The 15,454-nt window shown below is 41.4% G+C and overlaps 1 protein-coding gene across 1 annotated transcript in view; it reads left to right on the top strand.

Annotated features, from left to right (window-relative positions):
• The first annotated feature begins 4,181 nt into the window (after positions 1-4,181).
• Positions 4,182-15,454, top strand: part of GREB1 (growth regulating estrogen receptor binding 1) — a 216,982-nt gene continuing 205,709 nt past the window's right edge. The window contains exon 1 of the mRNA XM_073625369.1: positions 4,182-4,310. The gene's annotated coding sequence lies outside the window, so the exon portion shown is untranslated. The remainder of the gene's footprint in view (positions 4,311-15,454) is intronic.

Raw genomic sequence — 15,454 nt, 5'->3', positions numbered from 1 at the left:
TTTGGCACAGACAAATAGTCCCAAACAGCTTCACGGTACCACTGTTCCCTGTTGGCCTCAATTTCCTGCATAATTTCCATAATTTTCCATAATTCTGTGGCAACTCGTTTGGTGAGCACTCTCTGTAAACAGGCAAGTTTAGGCAAATGTCTATTTTTCCCCAAACCAGGAGGCACACAAGAATTCGGTGATTTACTCACCATAGATCCGACGGGTGTCGGAAGCAAACTAGCAACTTTCGACAATGTCTCTTTAGTAGTACTGTGCGGCTCCACACAAGGTGATGTCTTTCCAGAATCCATGGCTATCCATTCTGAAAAAAGTAAGGGCAGAAGCAACATCTTCACCCTGGGCCCACAATAGTTCCTGTGACATTGTTTCAAACAAATCATCATCACTGGAGAGATCTCACATAGAATCTATCTCCGAGTCTCTCAACTCTTCTGCTGGCAAATATTTACAAAGAGTCCCAGATATGTTCCCCTTTGATCTCTCACCCGTTCCTGACGTGGACTTCTCCGGATCCATGTATTTCTCCGGCTCCGGTTTGGGTAGTCTCTGGGGTAGGCCTCGACCACGGCCGCGGGAAGCCTTCACATATCCCACCTTCCTTGGAACAGGTGCAACGGGGATAGGTGTGGTAGAAGTAGAAATAAAGGTGATGTCCGCTGAGGAATCAGTAACAGCAACATCTTCCTCGGAAGCACTCACGGTAGCAGAAGAGATCGCGGCCTGTTGCTCTCCAGCAGCAATGGCAGTAGTTTCCACTGTGGCAATTCCTGTAGCCCAATCCACACGATAAGCACGGGGCGACATGGTAGGTTGCTCCACTGTGAACAAATATTCTCCGCACTGCAAACATCGGACAAATGGACGGACATGTATGGCCAGTCCTTCACACTTGTGGCAAAGCATGCCCAGCCCTTCGATATCTCCAACAGTGTATAGCACAAACCGCCCCTGCGGCTTCAAACGAATGCCGGTATCTGTCAGCAGGGTTCCGGTCAGCATAGCACCCACAGCGGTACTTGTAGGGAACATCTTAGATCCCATAGTTGACGGTACCAATGGAAAAGAAGACATGGCTGCACTCTGATCCTCTCAGCAGGATCACGAGGCCTCTCTTCTCCTTTGGCGCCAAACACACACACGCGCATCCCACGCGGTAACAAGTAGGTTAGGCTCCTCCCACTTGTTCTTCTGATCACGTAGCTCGCGGGCTTTTACTTCTCACCTGCAGCGTACGCAGTCAGAAATAAAGTCCTGCAATTTAACCCCTTCTTCCCTGGCAAAAGTGACAAAGTCCAGAAACTCTTTTAACATAAACTCCAGGTGAAATACTTCTCAGGGTTGCGGGAGGTTGACGGCTAACAATCCCAGACGACGTCCCCACATGTAGCAATAACTCACGGTGGAGCTGCTGGTTTAAAGCAGGCTGTTACCGTCACCTGTGTAACCTCAATTTCAGCAGAACCGGGTCTAGGGTCCCATTGAGCTTAATATCAAACAGTGTAAGCAAGGACCACGGGAGAATGGAATGGGAACTGAGGATGCAAGGACCAGGGGAAAATGATGCAGGAGATGTGGATGAAAGCACTAGAGAAGAATAGGTTGGAAACACTGGATGCAATGACTAGGGTAGAACTGGGTAGAAGCAGAGGATGCAGGGATTAGGGGGACTTTTTATGGAAACAAAGGATGCAAGGACTATGAAAAAATGGTTTAAAACCTGGGGATGCAGGGATAGGGGTGGAATATTATGAAGCAAAGACTGCAAGGGTGAAGGGACAGTTGCATAGAAACTGGAGATACAAGGGCTAGGGTGAATAGTATAGAAGCTAAAGATGCAAGGACAAGGGCAGAATACTATAGTAGCAGAGGATGCAGTTACTAGGGAAGATTGTATAGAAAGTTGATAATATAAAAAACTTCAGGGGAAGCAATGGAAGTGAAAGATGCAGAGACTAAAGGAGAGTGATATGGAACCTGAGGATACAAAAACCAACCAGGGGAGACTGGTATGGAGGCTCAAGGTGCAAGGACAAGGGGAAAATCGTATGCAAACAGGAGATTAAAGGGGTTAGAATGGTATAGAAGCTGAGGATACAAGGATTGGGAGGAACTGTCTGAAAACCTGGGATGCAAAGACTAGGAGAGAATGATATGGTAGCCAAGGATGCAGGAACTAGGGGAGAATGATATAAAAACTTAGGATACAAGCACCAGGGAAGAATGGTATCGAAAATGAGGATGCAAAGAGGGAGAATGATATGGAGTATGAGGGTGCAATGACCAGAAGAGCACGGTTTGAATGCCAATCATGGTAGGACTAGTGGAAAATAGTATGGAAGCTGGGAATGAAAAGACTAGTAGGAGAATGGAAAAAAAGCTAAAGGGGAAAGTGATGGGTAAAATAAACTTGGTAAAAGAAGGTGGGATAGTGCATATTAGATCCACTTCTTTTTTTTTTTTTTTTATGGCTTGGTGGTTGGAAAAGCAAGCAATGCTGCCTTTTGTGCTAACAGAATTCTATGTGGCATTATTATGTTATATTACAGAAGGATCTCAGCATAATAACAATATGGGCAGGTTAAGAGCAGAACTCTTGGAGTACATAAAAACATGCAACATACAGAAATGTATTAACTAAAATTAACTGGATGTATTTTAAATGTATGCCTAAAACCTAGTAGTTTCTGTAAAAAAAAAAATATATATTTTTTTTAATGAACTAAGGGTCCATTTACATCTGATAGGCTGGCATGTGTTGATCAACACGTGCCAAAGCATTCCCATAAAAAAAAATGTATGTGTACATCGATGTGCGCTGCGCAGTGCTAATAAAAGAATAGAGCATGCCCTACTTTTTTATTGCAACACGTGAAAAAGCATGTAAGTGCACCTCAATGTGCATAAACCCAAGTGTCAAAACAAATAGTTAAAGTTTCTTTACAAATATAACTTCCTGAATTTTTATTAAAAATATTGCAGCGCCTTTTTTTTTTGTTTTGTTTACAAACTATTTTTATTTGGTACAAAAGATGGTACAAAAAAAGCTTTGTTATATGCCAGATGAAAGTACCTTACAGGTAGTTTACACATAGGAAAGGGCCAGATATACATTGTGATATTTGAGGAATATAGTTTGCTTTAGTATATTAACTTTATAATATAATACAAGCAGCACCTTTTTTTAAAATGTAACGCAGAATGCAAATGCATGCCAATGCATGTGTGATTACGTGCTCTTTGCTATGTGAATGGACCACAGCTGGCCATACATTATACAATCCTCTTATACAATTCTCCTTTAGATTTAACAAAATCATATAACATGAGGTCAAACCTAAACACTTTCAATTTGTATGCAATCAGGCAGGTCTTTGCACTACATTGTTGAAGGTAAATCTAAAGTGAATTGTATAATGTATGGCCAGCTTAGGACTTATACACAGATTAACTCCCAGCAGTGCCATCATAGTGCCCCTCTTTCGGATGCCCTCTGTGACTTCCATTGTTGACCATAGGGCATCTATACATGTCTTGAGTTACTCAAGGGATGCTCCCAATTCAAGCATCGTTTTCAAACATTAGGCATTTTGGGGATAGTAACATGTGCTTCCGACCATCAGATAGTCATTTGTGTAATTAAAGGGTAAAATAATGAGAGAAAGTGAGAGCAGACCACAGTGACCTATCTATATGACCGAGAAAGGGCAGATGTCTCATTACCTGTCATAAGACATCTGCACTCCTATGGTCAGCCTAGTAATCCGTAGTAATGTGGAGCCAGGTGGTCATTCTATATTCCTTCTCTTTATTTCCATGACATCCTCTTGTCAGATCTTTTCTTTCCTTGGCTGGCCTAATGGTGGGAATATGTGTTAGTGCACATTTCTGGTCTGTGAGCTATTGTCAGCCGGTGATGGGACTAGCCAGGATCTGTCACTGCCTCCCTGACCCCTGGCTGTAAGGTCTCAGCCTGCCCCTGGGGGCAGCCCAGCCTCAGCCCTCCTTCATCACTCTCTACACCTTTCTCCCTAATGTCCAGCATCCCCCACCCCCTCCTCCTCTACTCCCCCCTCCTGAGAAGTCCTGCATCTTTCCCAGCAAACAAGAACAGCTAGTTCCAGAGGAGGTGGGGGAGCAAGAGGGCAGGGGGGGGGGGGAGGGGAGCAGCAGCAACAGGAGGCTTTCACATTGCAGCATCTATGAGCCTTCCAGGGGCTCTCTGGCCAGCACTGTAAACTTTGCTCCTGAGCACCCTGTCCTTCTACTGAGAAGCCAGACTAGCAGGGGAAACCCCAAAGGTGAGTGCACTTCATATTATTATAGGAGAGCTATCAGGTGTATTGTGTCCAGATCACTGCAATGGCGAAAGTCTCTGCACTGTGCAATGGTTCAACATGTTTGTGCTGGTAGCAGCCTGCAGGGCTAAAGGAGTTAAAAAGTGGACTGCTAGTCATTTCATAAAAATGACCCATTGCAGCGATCACCACTCTTCTATGGACAAAGTGCTGGGGAAAATATGTACAGTAATCGGTTAACAAGTAACCGCTGCCTTCTGTGCTCCGCTGGCCAATCAGAACTTTTAACAAAGCCCACACTTTCTAAATGTGGCGATAGAGGTGTTAACAAAAGTTGTATGAATAATGTCACTGTTGTCACATCTTGTCATCATATTCACCCTTAACAATTTTAGATTTACTTAGCTATTTCTTTTTGTTTTTTATATTGTTTTTTTTAATGTGAATTTCATTTTTTGTTATGTAAATAATTTTTTTTAATAATTTTTAAAATAGCTCAATCATAGCACTTTACTGCAGAGTGTACAATAAACATACACTACTAGCAATATATAAAAATATACAAAAAGAATAATATATATATATATATATATATATATATATATATATATATATATATATATATATATATATATATATGTGTGTGTGTGTGTATATATATATATATATATATATATATATATATATATATATATATATAATCATATTACAGGAAAGTATGTTAGTTGTCATAAATGACACCATAAAATTGTGTTGTTAAAGATGAAAACAAAACATAATCATGCAGCAGATAAATACTAATCTTATCTAATCAAAAGTCTACCTTAGATTTAAATTTTATGTATGATCGGTAGTATCATATAGATTAATCTACCGCTGATGTGGGGAGTGTCTTTTTTTTTTTAATATCTTACACTACTGCTATTACTATTATTGTTATTATTATTGTTGTTTTCATTTTTATTATCTGCATAGATTCCTTGCACAGATTAAAGGGGTTATAAACCCTCATGTTTTTTTCACCTTAATGCATCCTATGGGTGAAAAAACGCCTGGCAGTCACCGGTCCCCCAGCCAACCCCCCCCCCCGAGCCCTGGAATTTCACCTGGCGGAGACACACTCTTCCTTTGCCTGGGGTTCTCGGCTCTTGATTGGATAGATTGATAGCAATGCAGCCATTGGCTTTTGCTGCTGTCAATCAAATCCAATGACGCGGGCGCCGGGGGGGCGGGGCTGAGTCCAGCATTCGTGTCTATGGACGCAAATGCTGGACTTGGAAGCACGCCCGCAAGGTAACCGCTGCGAGAGCCGCCGAGGGAACCCAGAAGTCAGTGTTCGGGGCCACTCTGTGCAAAACAAGCTGCACAGTGGAGGTAAGTATGACATGTTTGTTATTTAAAAAAAAAAAAATGCGAACCTTTACAATCACTTTAACATCTACAAAACTGTACAATTATACCAAGTGAAACAAACTAAGATGAGTAGTAAGTTACTGCTGATACCCTGTTTCCCCGAAAATAAGACCTAGCGTGATTGTTGGTGATGGCTGCAATATAAGCCCTACCCCCCAAATAAGCCCTACCCTGTTTCCCCGAAAATAAGCCCTACCCTGAAAATAAGACCTACAAGGACTTTAACTAGGGCTTATTTGGGGGTAGGGCTTATTTGGGGGGTAGGGCTTATATTGCAGCCATCACCGACAACCACGCTAGGTCTTATTTTCGGGGAAACAGGGTAAGCCTATACAAAAGCTGAATAATATAATAATAACAATCATAATAATAATGATAAAAAAAATAATAGTATTGTTATGCTTCTGTCTCTCTCACTGTATATATGTATGTATGTACATATATATAAAATTATCACAAGTAAAACAAACTAAGATCAGTAAAGAATTGCTGTTGATAAACATATACATAAGCTGAACAATGTAATTTACTTTTCATTCATTGCACTACCAATATTTCATTATAGTTTACATTATTTGCATATTTGTAGCAAAAAAAAATAAAATAATAAAGAGTCTTTAGTGGCTGTCAGAATGTATAATTGTAAAATATGCCACTCTTTACTAGTGTCAATGTTATAATATATCATTTTCCATGTTTATATAGCAGGCAACGCTAGGCAGTGGGGTTGACTTACTAAGGCCTGGTTCTATGCATTTTTTAGTGCGTTTTTAGTTTTGCAGAAATACACTATGGTCCATATAACATTGTTTCCTATGGGCCACGTTCACATCTTTGCATTTTATGGAAAGGACCAGGGACTTTTTGTTGGTTTTTGGTTCCATAGACGTCAATGGATCAAAAATGTGTATTGATAAACGCAAAATGCACCTGGAATATGCAAACTGCAACCTGCATAGGTGTGAACCAGGCAATGGCGGTGCGTCCATAAGGGCGCACGGGTGCCGCCCCCTCTCTCCTGCCACCCCTCTAGCACCAATAGATAGATTCATGCACCTGATTGGCACCTCTCCGCCAATCAGGTGCTCGGATTTGTTACCCGTCACCTGATTGGCTGAAACGACAGGCGCTGTGATTGGACGGCAGGCATCATAGCAGAGGATGGAAAGTGAGGATGGGAGAAGACATCGAGGAGCTGTCCCACCGAGACAGGTTAGTGCAGACGGCAGGCCAGCAGGGGCACACTGGCAGCATTTGATATGGCATAGTGGCTGCGTTTGATGGGGCACAGTGGGAGCAATTGATGGGCACAGTGGTGGCAATTGATGGGCACAAAAGGCTGCATATGATGGACACAAGTGGCTGCATATGATGGGCACAAGTGGCTGCATATGATGGGCACAAGTGGCTGCATTTGATGGGAACAAGTGACGTGACTGCATTTGATGGGCACAGTGGCAGTGTTTAATGGGAACAGTGGTTGCATTTGATGGGCACAAGTGGTTGCATATGATGGGCACAAGTGGCTGCATTTGATGGGCACAAGTGGCTGCACTTGATGGGCAAAAGTGGCTGCATATGATGGGCGCAGTGGCTGCATATGATGGGCACAAGTGGCTGCATATGATGGGCACAAGTGGCTGCATATTATGGGAACAAGTGGCTGCATTTGAAGGGCACAAGTGGCTGCATTTGAAGGGCACAAGTGGCTGCATATGATGGGCACAAGTGGCTGCATTTGAAGGGCACAAGTGGCTGCATATGATGGGCACAAGTGGCTGCATATGATGGGCACAAGTGGCTGCATATGATAGGCACACGTGGCTGCATATGATGGGCACAATGGCTGCATATGATGGGCACAGTGGCTGCGTTTAATGGACACAATGGCTGCATTTGATGAGCACAGTGAGGCTGTAACTCATGGGCACAGTGAGGCTGCAATTGATGGGCACAGTGAGGCTGCAATTGATGGGGGTGGGGGGGTTCAGTATTTTTCAGTTTGTTTGCGCCCCCCCAAAAAATTTTGAGCACCAGCCGCCACTGGAACCAGGCCTTAAGGCAAATAGACTGTGCACTTTGCAAGCACAGTTGCACTCTGCAAGGACATTTGCTCCAGAGCTTAGTAAATAAGGTGAAGCTTCACTTTGCAAAGAATACCCAATCATACGCAAGGAAAATAAAAATAAAAAAACAGCATTTTTGCTCACACGTGACTAGATAATGAAGTCAGCAGAGCTTCCCCTCATTTACTAATCTCAGGCGCAGACGTCTTTGCAGAGTGCAACTGCACCTGCAAAGTGCAGTCCATTTGCCTTTAGAAAATCAACCCCTGTGTTTTCCAGAATACTTTTTACCATTCTGATCAGTAAATGAACAGGGTATTTAGGATTACAGCACACTTGGGAAACTTGGTCGATATAGTGTTGGGTCTGACACAGTTGTGCAGTTCTGTTAGCTCTAATGTTGTCACCAGCAATACACAGGGCTAAGAAAAGCAGCTGTGGTTTATCTGTAGGCTTTTAGATTGTTTTATGTCTCCTGTGTCCAGGGACTGTTGTTATTTAGCTAGTGGAATGTGAAAGTTGGTTTTATAACCCTAATGACAGTCTGTCTGGCTGGAGATCTCAGCATTCATGCTGGTAGCCATCAATAGGATGACACACTGGGAGTCTTCCTAAATATAACAGAAGTCTGGAACGGGAACAGGAAAGAAGAGACCTGTTCTGATTCCTATTACTCCTTAGGGTGTGTAGTAATGTGTGTGTGTGTGTCTATATATACATATAAATCAAAGATTTTTTGCAAAAATCTAAAAAATCTGATTTTTTTTATTTAAATCGATTTTTTTGATTTTTTTATAAAATTTATTTAAAAAAAAAGCTTTTGGAGTAAAAACCGATCTAAAGATAGTTTTCTATTTAAGATACATTAAGAAATTTAGTTTATTCAACATTAAATAGAGCTTAGTTATGTAGCATGAGGCTGTATATTCTGCAATATTTACAATTTTAGTAAACTCATTCAATGAATCCAAGCTCTGCAAGCTGAGATAACATGCACTGCATTGATGCATTCACACAATTTCACAGTTCAGGAATATTCCTCTATCCCATTATTTTGCAAATCTATGTACACTACAAACTGTATGATTGAATCGGTTCTGATATCGCTGTTTTACTAACCTGAAAGCGTATTATTCTCAATAGGAAACTTTCATTTTGTTTGCAAATATAAAAGATTCTAACTACCAGCAAGAATAAGTCCTTACATTTAAAGAGCACCTGTCATTTCAGATCCATCATGGCAGCGCCTGTTAGCGGGCATCCACTCACCTGCTGCCGCCACGTCCCTCACCTTGTTGTGTCACTGCCGCATCACCAGCCATTCCATTAAAGTGAATGGGACTGTCAGTGAGTCAACAGCGGGTCAGAGGAGGAGCTGCTGCAGGACAGAGATGACAGATGCGCTTTAAAAATTATGATTTAAATAGAGTTGATTTAAATCAAATTCACCCTGGTCATGCTTTTATAGATTCACATTACATTTCTGTTATCCAACACATTTTGAAACTTTTAGTATGCTATGTATGATTAAACTTATCAAAATGTTGGATGCCAAAGTAAGATGAAATGCCACTGTTGCTTGTCTAATAGTGTACAGCCCTATGCCTACAGTTCATAGACACTCTAACGGTTGTGGTCGCCTAGGCTTGCCATATACAAAGCAAATTTTGGCCAGCTCATAATGAAAATTGTGGAGTAGAAAATTGTAAGCCGAACAGAAACTGCATCCTGATTGGGTATTTTGACAGTCCCGGGTGCCAGCTTTCAGAATAAAATAGCTGGCAGGGGATATTCCTCTAGTTACGTTGTTTAGTGTGGAATAGAAAGCTTACGGACAGAAATATTACAGTTTATGGCCATCTTTAGTAAGTACATGTGGGCAAAGTTCTCATTTCTAGTTGCTCCAGCATCTTGTTTTGTCATAGTTACAGCTTCATGTATATGCACTTCCCCTGGGTTTAGATTAGTGGTCTCCAAAGTGCGGTCTGTGGGCCGAATGTGGCCCTTTGCTTCCCTCTAGCTGGCCCTCTGGGCACTATTCCTCCCACTGACACCAATAGTGGGGAACTATTCCTCTCACTGACACCAATAGTGGGGAACTATTCCTCTCACTGACACCAACCATGGGGCATTTTTCCTTCCACTGACACCAGCAATTAAGCATAATTCCTCCCACTAATATAAGCAATTAGGCACTATTCCTCCCACTAATACCAACAATGGGGCACTATTCCTCCTTCCACTGACCACAGGCACTCTGTAATTTTTTTACTCCCACTGGCGCTTGGGCATTTTCTACTTCCACTGGCCAATTCGACCTCGTAAAGTCTGAAGGACAGTAAACCGGCCCTTTGTTTAGAAAGTTTGGAGACCTTTGTTTTAGATCAATCATATTGCTTGTGAAACTGCCCTGTGTGTGGCTGACCTTTTACATTTCTTGAAATGATTGCAGCTGTTCCTGAAATATGGTTGAAACATAGCATGGTTGAAGGAATAGATTGGTTACTCTCATTTAGAGAAATCTATAGGTGTATGGCTAGCTTTAAGGCCTGGTTCACACCTATGCATTTTTTAGTGCATTTTCAGTTTTGCAGAAACACACAACAGTCCATTTAACATGGTTTCCTATGGGTCACGTTCACATCTGTGCATTTTATGGAAAGGGCCAGGGACTTTTTTCTGGTTTTTGGTTACATAGACTTTAATGGATCGAAAATGTGTATTGAAAAAACGCAAAATGCACCCGGAATATGCAAACTGCAACCTGCATAGGTGTGAACCAGGCCTAAACTGCCGAAGGACATGTTGGAATGGAAGATTTTCCTTGTCAAGCAGCTGCAGCCATACAGCAGGTGCTTTTGTTCTGCCTGCTGAAAACAGTGTATGGCTAGCTTTAGTCCTCTGTAAATGTAGGAATTTACACCTATTGTTCTGTTTGTTTTACACCTAGATACTCTAATTGCTGGCTCTTTGATCAGTATGCTGCCTAAAGCCTAGTACACAAAATGAGATTATCAGACGAATGTTGTTTGCTTCGTTTTGCATGCTAGTCTCCATATCGAAAATGAAGAGGTTACTAAAGTACAAAAATTCTCGTACAACAGAATAAAAATTTGTAAGTGGTGTAATGTATTGTATTGTATTTCTATTGTATTTGTGGGTGAAAACGGTGCTGATTAAATGAAAATCGTACATCTGGTGTACTAACGATAAGATTATTGTATGATTGCTTTGAAATCTGTATTTTTTTGTACAATTTTCTGATTGTCTGTACAGGCCTTTAGTATATAAGGCTTCAAGTCACCTGCACCTTAAATATAGGTAAGTGTTGGGAGATTGAAGTGCCAAGAATCCCCCCTTTAACAAGGCACAAAGAATAATTTCTTAAAAGAGGCCATTGAATTCTACAAAATGCAAAGACAAAATGCTGCAGATGATTTGGTATGTGTAATGTAGCATAGCACTTTGGGCTGTAGTTTCAGATGGGTTGCGGATTAAAAAGTTTAGGTTTACCACAAAGTTTTGGTTTGCCTAAATAGTAGAGTTGTAATCCTGTTAAAAAGTTCTGTACTGGCTCCATATAAGCTACTAAAGTGAAAGTATACATAAAATGCAAGCCCCATAAAACATTTTCTTGAATGACTCCAAGAACCCCGAAAGCCAGGAAGAATAATATGCAACTTCTCCGGGTAAAGTTGACCTCATCCATTTCATCTTCCACACCTTCATTTTGGTTAGTTCAGCCACCATATTGGATAACAATCTCACACTCAGGTTAGCACCATGAAAAGAGAGAATCTCATCGAGGTTCATTGTTAAATTCTTATAGCTTTTGTTTAGGAGAAGGTGTTTTCTTGGTTATCAACACAAAAGGTGTCCTTAGTGGGAATTAAACTCAGGACCACGGTGGTGCAAGTCAAGAGTGCTTTTAAGGTAATGTATATTACACAGTAGGAAGTCATCATATGCCAAGATTTTTAACTCTACGTTATTGTCCAAATCAAGCAAGGATAAGGAGGAACTTAGGAGTTAATTTACTAAAGGCAACTGCACTGTGCACTTTTCAAAATGCAGTTGCAAGTGCAATGGCTCCAGAGCTTAGTAAATGAGGTAAAGCTTCCCTTTGCAAAGAATACTCAATCAGATGCAAGGGGGAAAAAAACAGCATTTTTGCTTGCACATGATTGGATGATGGAAGTCAGCAGAGTGCAATTGCACTTTGCAAAGTGCACAGTCAATTTGCCTTTAGTAAATCAACCCTTTAGTGTTAATCAGGCTGCTTATTGAATGGTTGGATGGAAATTGCTTATGCTGCACGGGCCTAGGTAGATGGACATTTCAAAGGAATAACTAATTTCCCAACATTCTGGGTAACATTTTTCACACCAGTATGTATCCATCTCTGTAGACTGTTCTATTAAACTGTGTTCTTAGACATATAGAGCTTTTTATCGGTTCTCAACAGTTCAAAATGTCTACTGCATAAGAATCTAATCTATGTATGGTGTTTCTATTTATGTCTTCAGCACCTCATAACAATCCAGGCAGCCTTTCATTTCCTGTTACTGCCGCTATATATTCACACCCCATCCTTTGTTCTGATGTAGTACATTTGGTGGCTTGTGCATGTATATGGAAGTTATAGACAAGCCATCATATGTATACTGTTAATGCCAAAAACAGTGGTGATATATTGAATATTGTAACCTCTAGCAACCATTTTGATTCCCCCCTACACTAGAGACATCAGAATATTGAAAGCTGATTGCTTTGGGTTACAATTCTTTGTAAATTGGGGGAGATTTACTAAAACTGGTGCACTCGGAATCTGGTGCAGCTGTGCACGGTAGCCAATCAGCTTCTAACATCAGCTTGTTCACTTAAAGCGGGATTCCGTCATTAAAAAAAAAAAATGTAAAAGTCAGTAGCTACAAACACTATAGCTGCTGACTTCAAATAAGTACTTACCTGTCCTGGGTGCCCGCGATGTCGGCCGCCCGAGGCCGACCTTTTACTCGGCTCTCGGGTCCCGGCACCGCCATCCTAAGTAAGGGAAACAGGCAGTGGAGCCTTGCGGCTTCACTGCCAGTTTCCTACTGCGCGAGCGGTGCGGCGCTTTGTGAATGGGATGCGATGTGTTGTGGGAACACACAGTTCCCATAACACACTGCGCCCCATTCCTCAGAAGACAACGCGGGGAGGAGAAGACTGAAGATCACCACGGTGTAGGAAGAGGCAGATTAGGAAGACTGCCTAGCAACAGCCATTTCACATAAGTAAACATTTTTTTTTTTCTTTTCCTCCATTTTTTTAGGTATTTTTTCGTGCATTTTTTTTTTTTTTTACAGGGTGGACCTCCACTTTAAGCTTTAACAATAAATCATAGAAGCTGATTTGTTTCTGTGCAGAGCTGCTCCAGATTTTGCATGCTCCAGATTTAGTAAATAACCCCCAGTGTTTCCTACCTTATTGGTTCTAATAAGCATACCTCCCAACATTTTGAGATGGGAACAAGGGACACCTATTAGCAAAAGTATGTAGGCATAGGACATACCCCCCCGCCACGCCCCTTAAAGGATAGTTATACAAAAAAAAATGATTAGTTGAACCCACAAGTGCTTTTTTACCACTACTATTCCTTTAGATTGGCTTTTGAAATATACAAATGCAGCAATTTAGAAACTGGATGAAAGGCTTAGCACTGGGAAACACTTTTTGAAAGATAAAAAGTGCATTTTATATATAACTATATAGATCAGATAAAAATTAGGGACAAATGAAGAGGAAAGAGGGACAGAGGGACATTGTTCCAAATCAGGGACAGACCCCTTGAAATCAGGGACAGTTGGGAGGTATGAATAAGACAGCATTACATTTTACAAACTAAAACAGCCATTCTCAGGGTTCCTTCAGAGGATGCCAAGGGTTCCTTAAGATATGGCTGATTGACCCCCCGGATTGCTGATGCCTGCACAGATCTGGGCCCATCTTCACTTAGCACTGTTGGCAGAGCCAGCTGCATAACACCAACGATCTTTTTTACTTTTGAGGAGATCATAAATGCAAACAGGAGGTATCTTACCAACAAGTGATGTTATTTATGCTTAGAGAGTAAGCTGAGGCGCACCGTGCAACAGACGGGCAGCTGGATCCTGTTCAAGGGAGAGGTCCATGAGTACTTGAATTAGGGTGCAGACATCTTGCCAGAAGGAGTGAGTCCATGGACAAAACCAGAAAATGTGGAGGAGCATGCCCCTGGCCATTCCATCTCCAGCACTTAAGGTCCACATCGAGGAACATGTGATGTAACATCTCAAGGACCCTGTACCACCTACAAAAATCTTAATAACTGTCTAGGGTGGAATTCTGAGCACCACTGTAATGGGCATTTTTCCCATTGACCCACAACAAATTTGTTTTAACATGGGTTTCCTCGAGACCTGAAAGTATTTTAAGGGTTCCTTTGGGTTAAACATGTTGAGAAAGACTGTGTTATAATATGAACACTTTGAGTCTTAATATATATATTTTATTTCGGTTCAAATAACAATCCCAGCAATTGTCCCTATTTATCAACCCTACTCTATATTCTTCACTTTGAATAGTCCAGAGTACATTTCACCTCTTAGTAAAGATGTCTGTCATTTTTTTTCACTATACATTTTACTTAAACTGGATCTAAAGCTGACCATAGATGAATTGAAATGTGTCTGGGTTAAGCAGATTCATCTATGACTGTTCCAACTTGACAGAAGTTGATCTAATGAACGGTAATGTTGGAAAACTTTTTTGAACAGTGGCTGCAGCTGCGAAGCAATGTATTCTGACAGCAGAGGAGTCTTACTGTCAAAATACAACGGCTCATGTTATTGTGTGGCTAGAAAAATCTGTTCTTTTTTTTTTTATTCTGCCCACTAGCTAAATAAAAAATAAACAAAAAAAAAACTTGAGAAAAAACATCTATAGGGAGTAAAACATTAAATAACACGCTTATCTTTCCCTTAGCTTTTGCCCATGGTGCCTAAGTGAGGGTGATGTCATCCTTCATTTAAGTGAGATCCCGTGGAATGCTGAGTAGCCCAAATCTCGCTGAGAAGAAGATCCTGCACTTTAACAAGATTTGGAGTTTTCAGCGGTATTCAGGAGTTTTTTGTTTTGTTTTTTTTTAATGTTTTTTTCAGCACTTCAGCAAGGTGCATCTAAAAAGAGCTCCTTGTATTACCTTAGGAATTTACGGCACCTTATGCATGTCATGGGAACATGCAAAAAACTTTTTTAGCATTCCATCTGTTAATTTTCTTTTCTTCACAGAATTAGCAACTTTGAAAAAAGAGTGAAGCCAATATTTTATCAGTCTTTATATGTAGGCAGCTTAGGGGTACTTGCATACAATACTGATGTATGATCATTAGACCCCTTTCACACTCACAGCTTGGCCGCATTAGCAGTAAAGCGCCGCTAGTTTTAGTGGGGATTTACCGACGTTTTAGCTGCGCTTTTCGGTCGCTAGGGCGGCGCTTGCGGTTGAAAATAGGGTTAAATGCGGCCGAAAAGCTCCCCTGCCAAAGTGCTTTGCAGGCGCTTCGGTAGCAGTACCCATTTATTTCAATGGGCAGGGGCGGTGTAGGAGCGGTGTATACACTGCTTCTAAACCCCTCCAAAGATGCT

The sequence above is a fragment of the Aquarana catesbeiana genome, linkage group LG04 (genome assembly GCF_042186555.1).
Source record: "Aquarana catesbeiana isolate 2022-GZ linkage group LG04, ASM4218655v1, whole genome shotgun sequence".
Taxonomy (NCBI): domain Eukaryota; kingdom Metazoa; phylum Chordata; class Amphibia; order Anura; family Ranidae; genus Aquarana; species Aquarana catesbeiana.
This window is presented reverse-complemented; position numbering and strand designations above follow the sequence as displayed.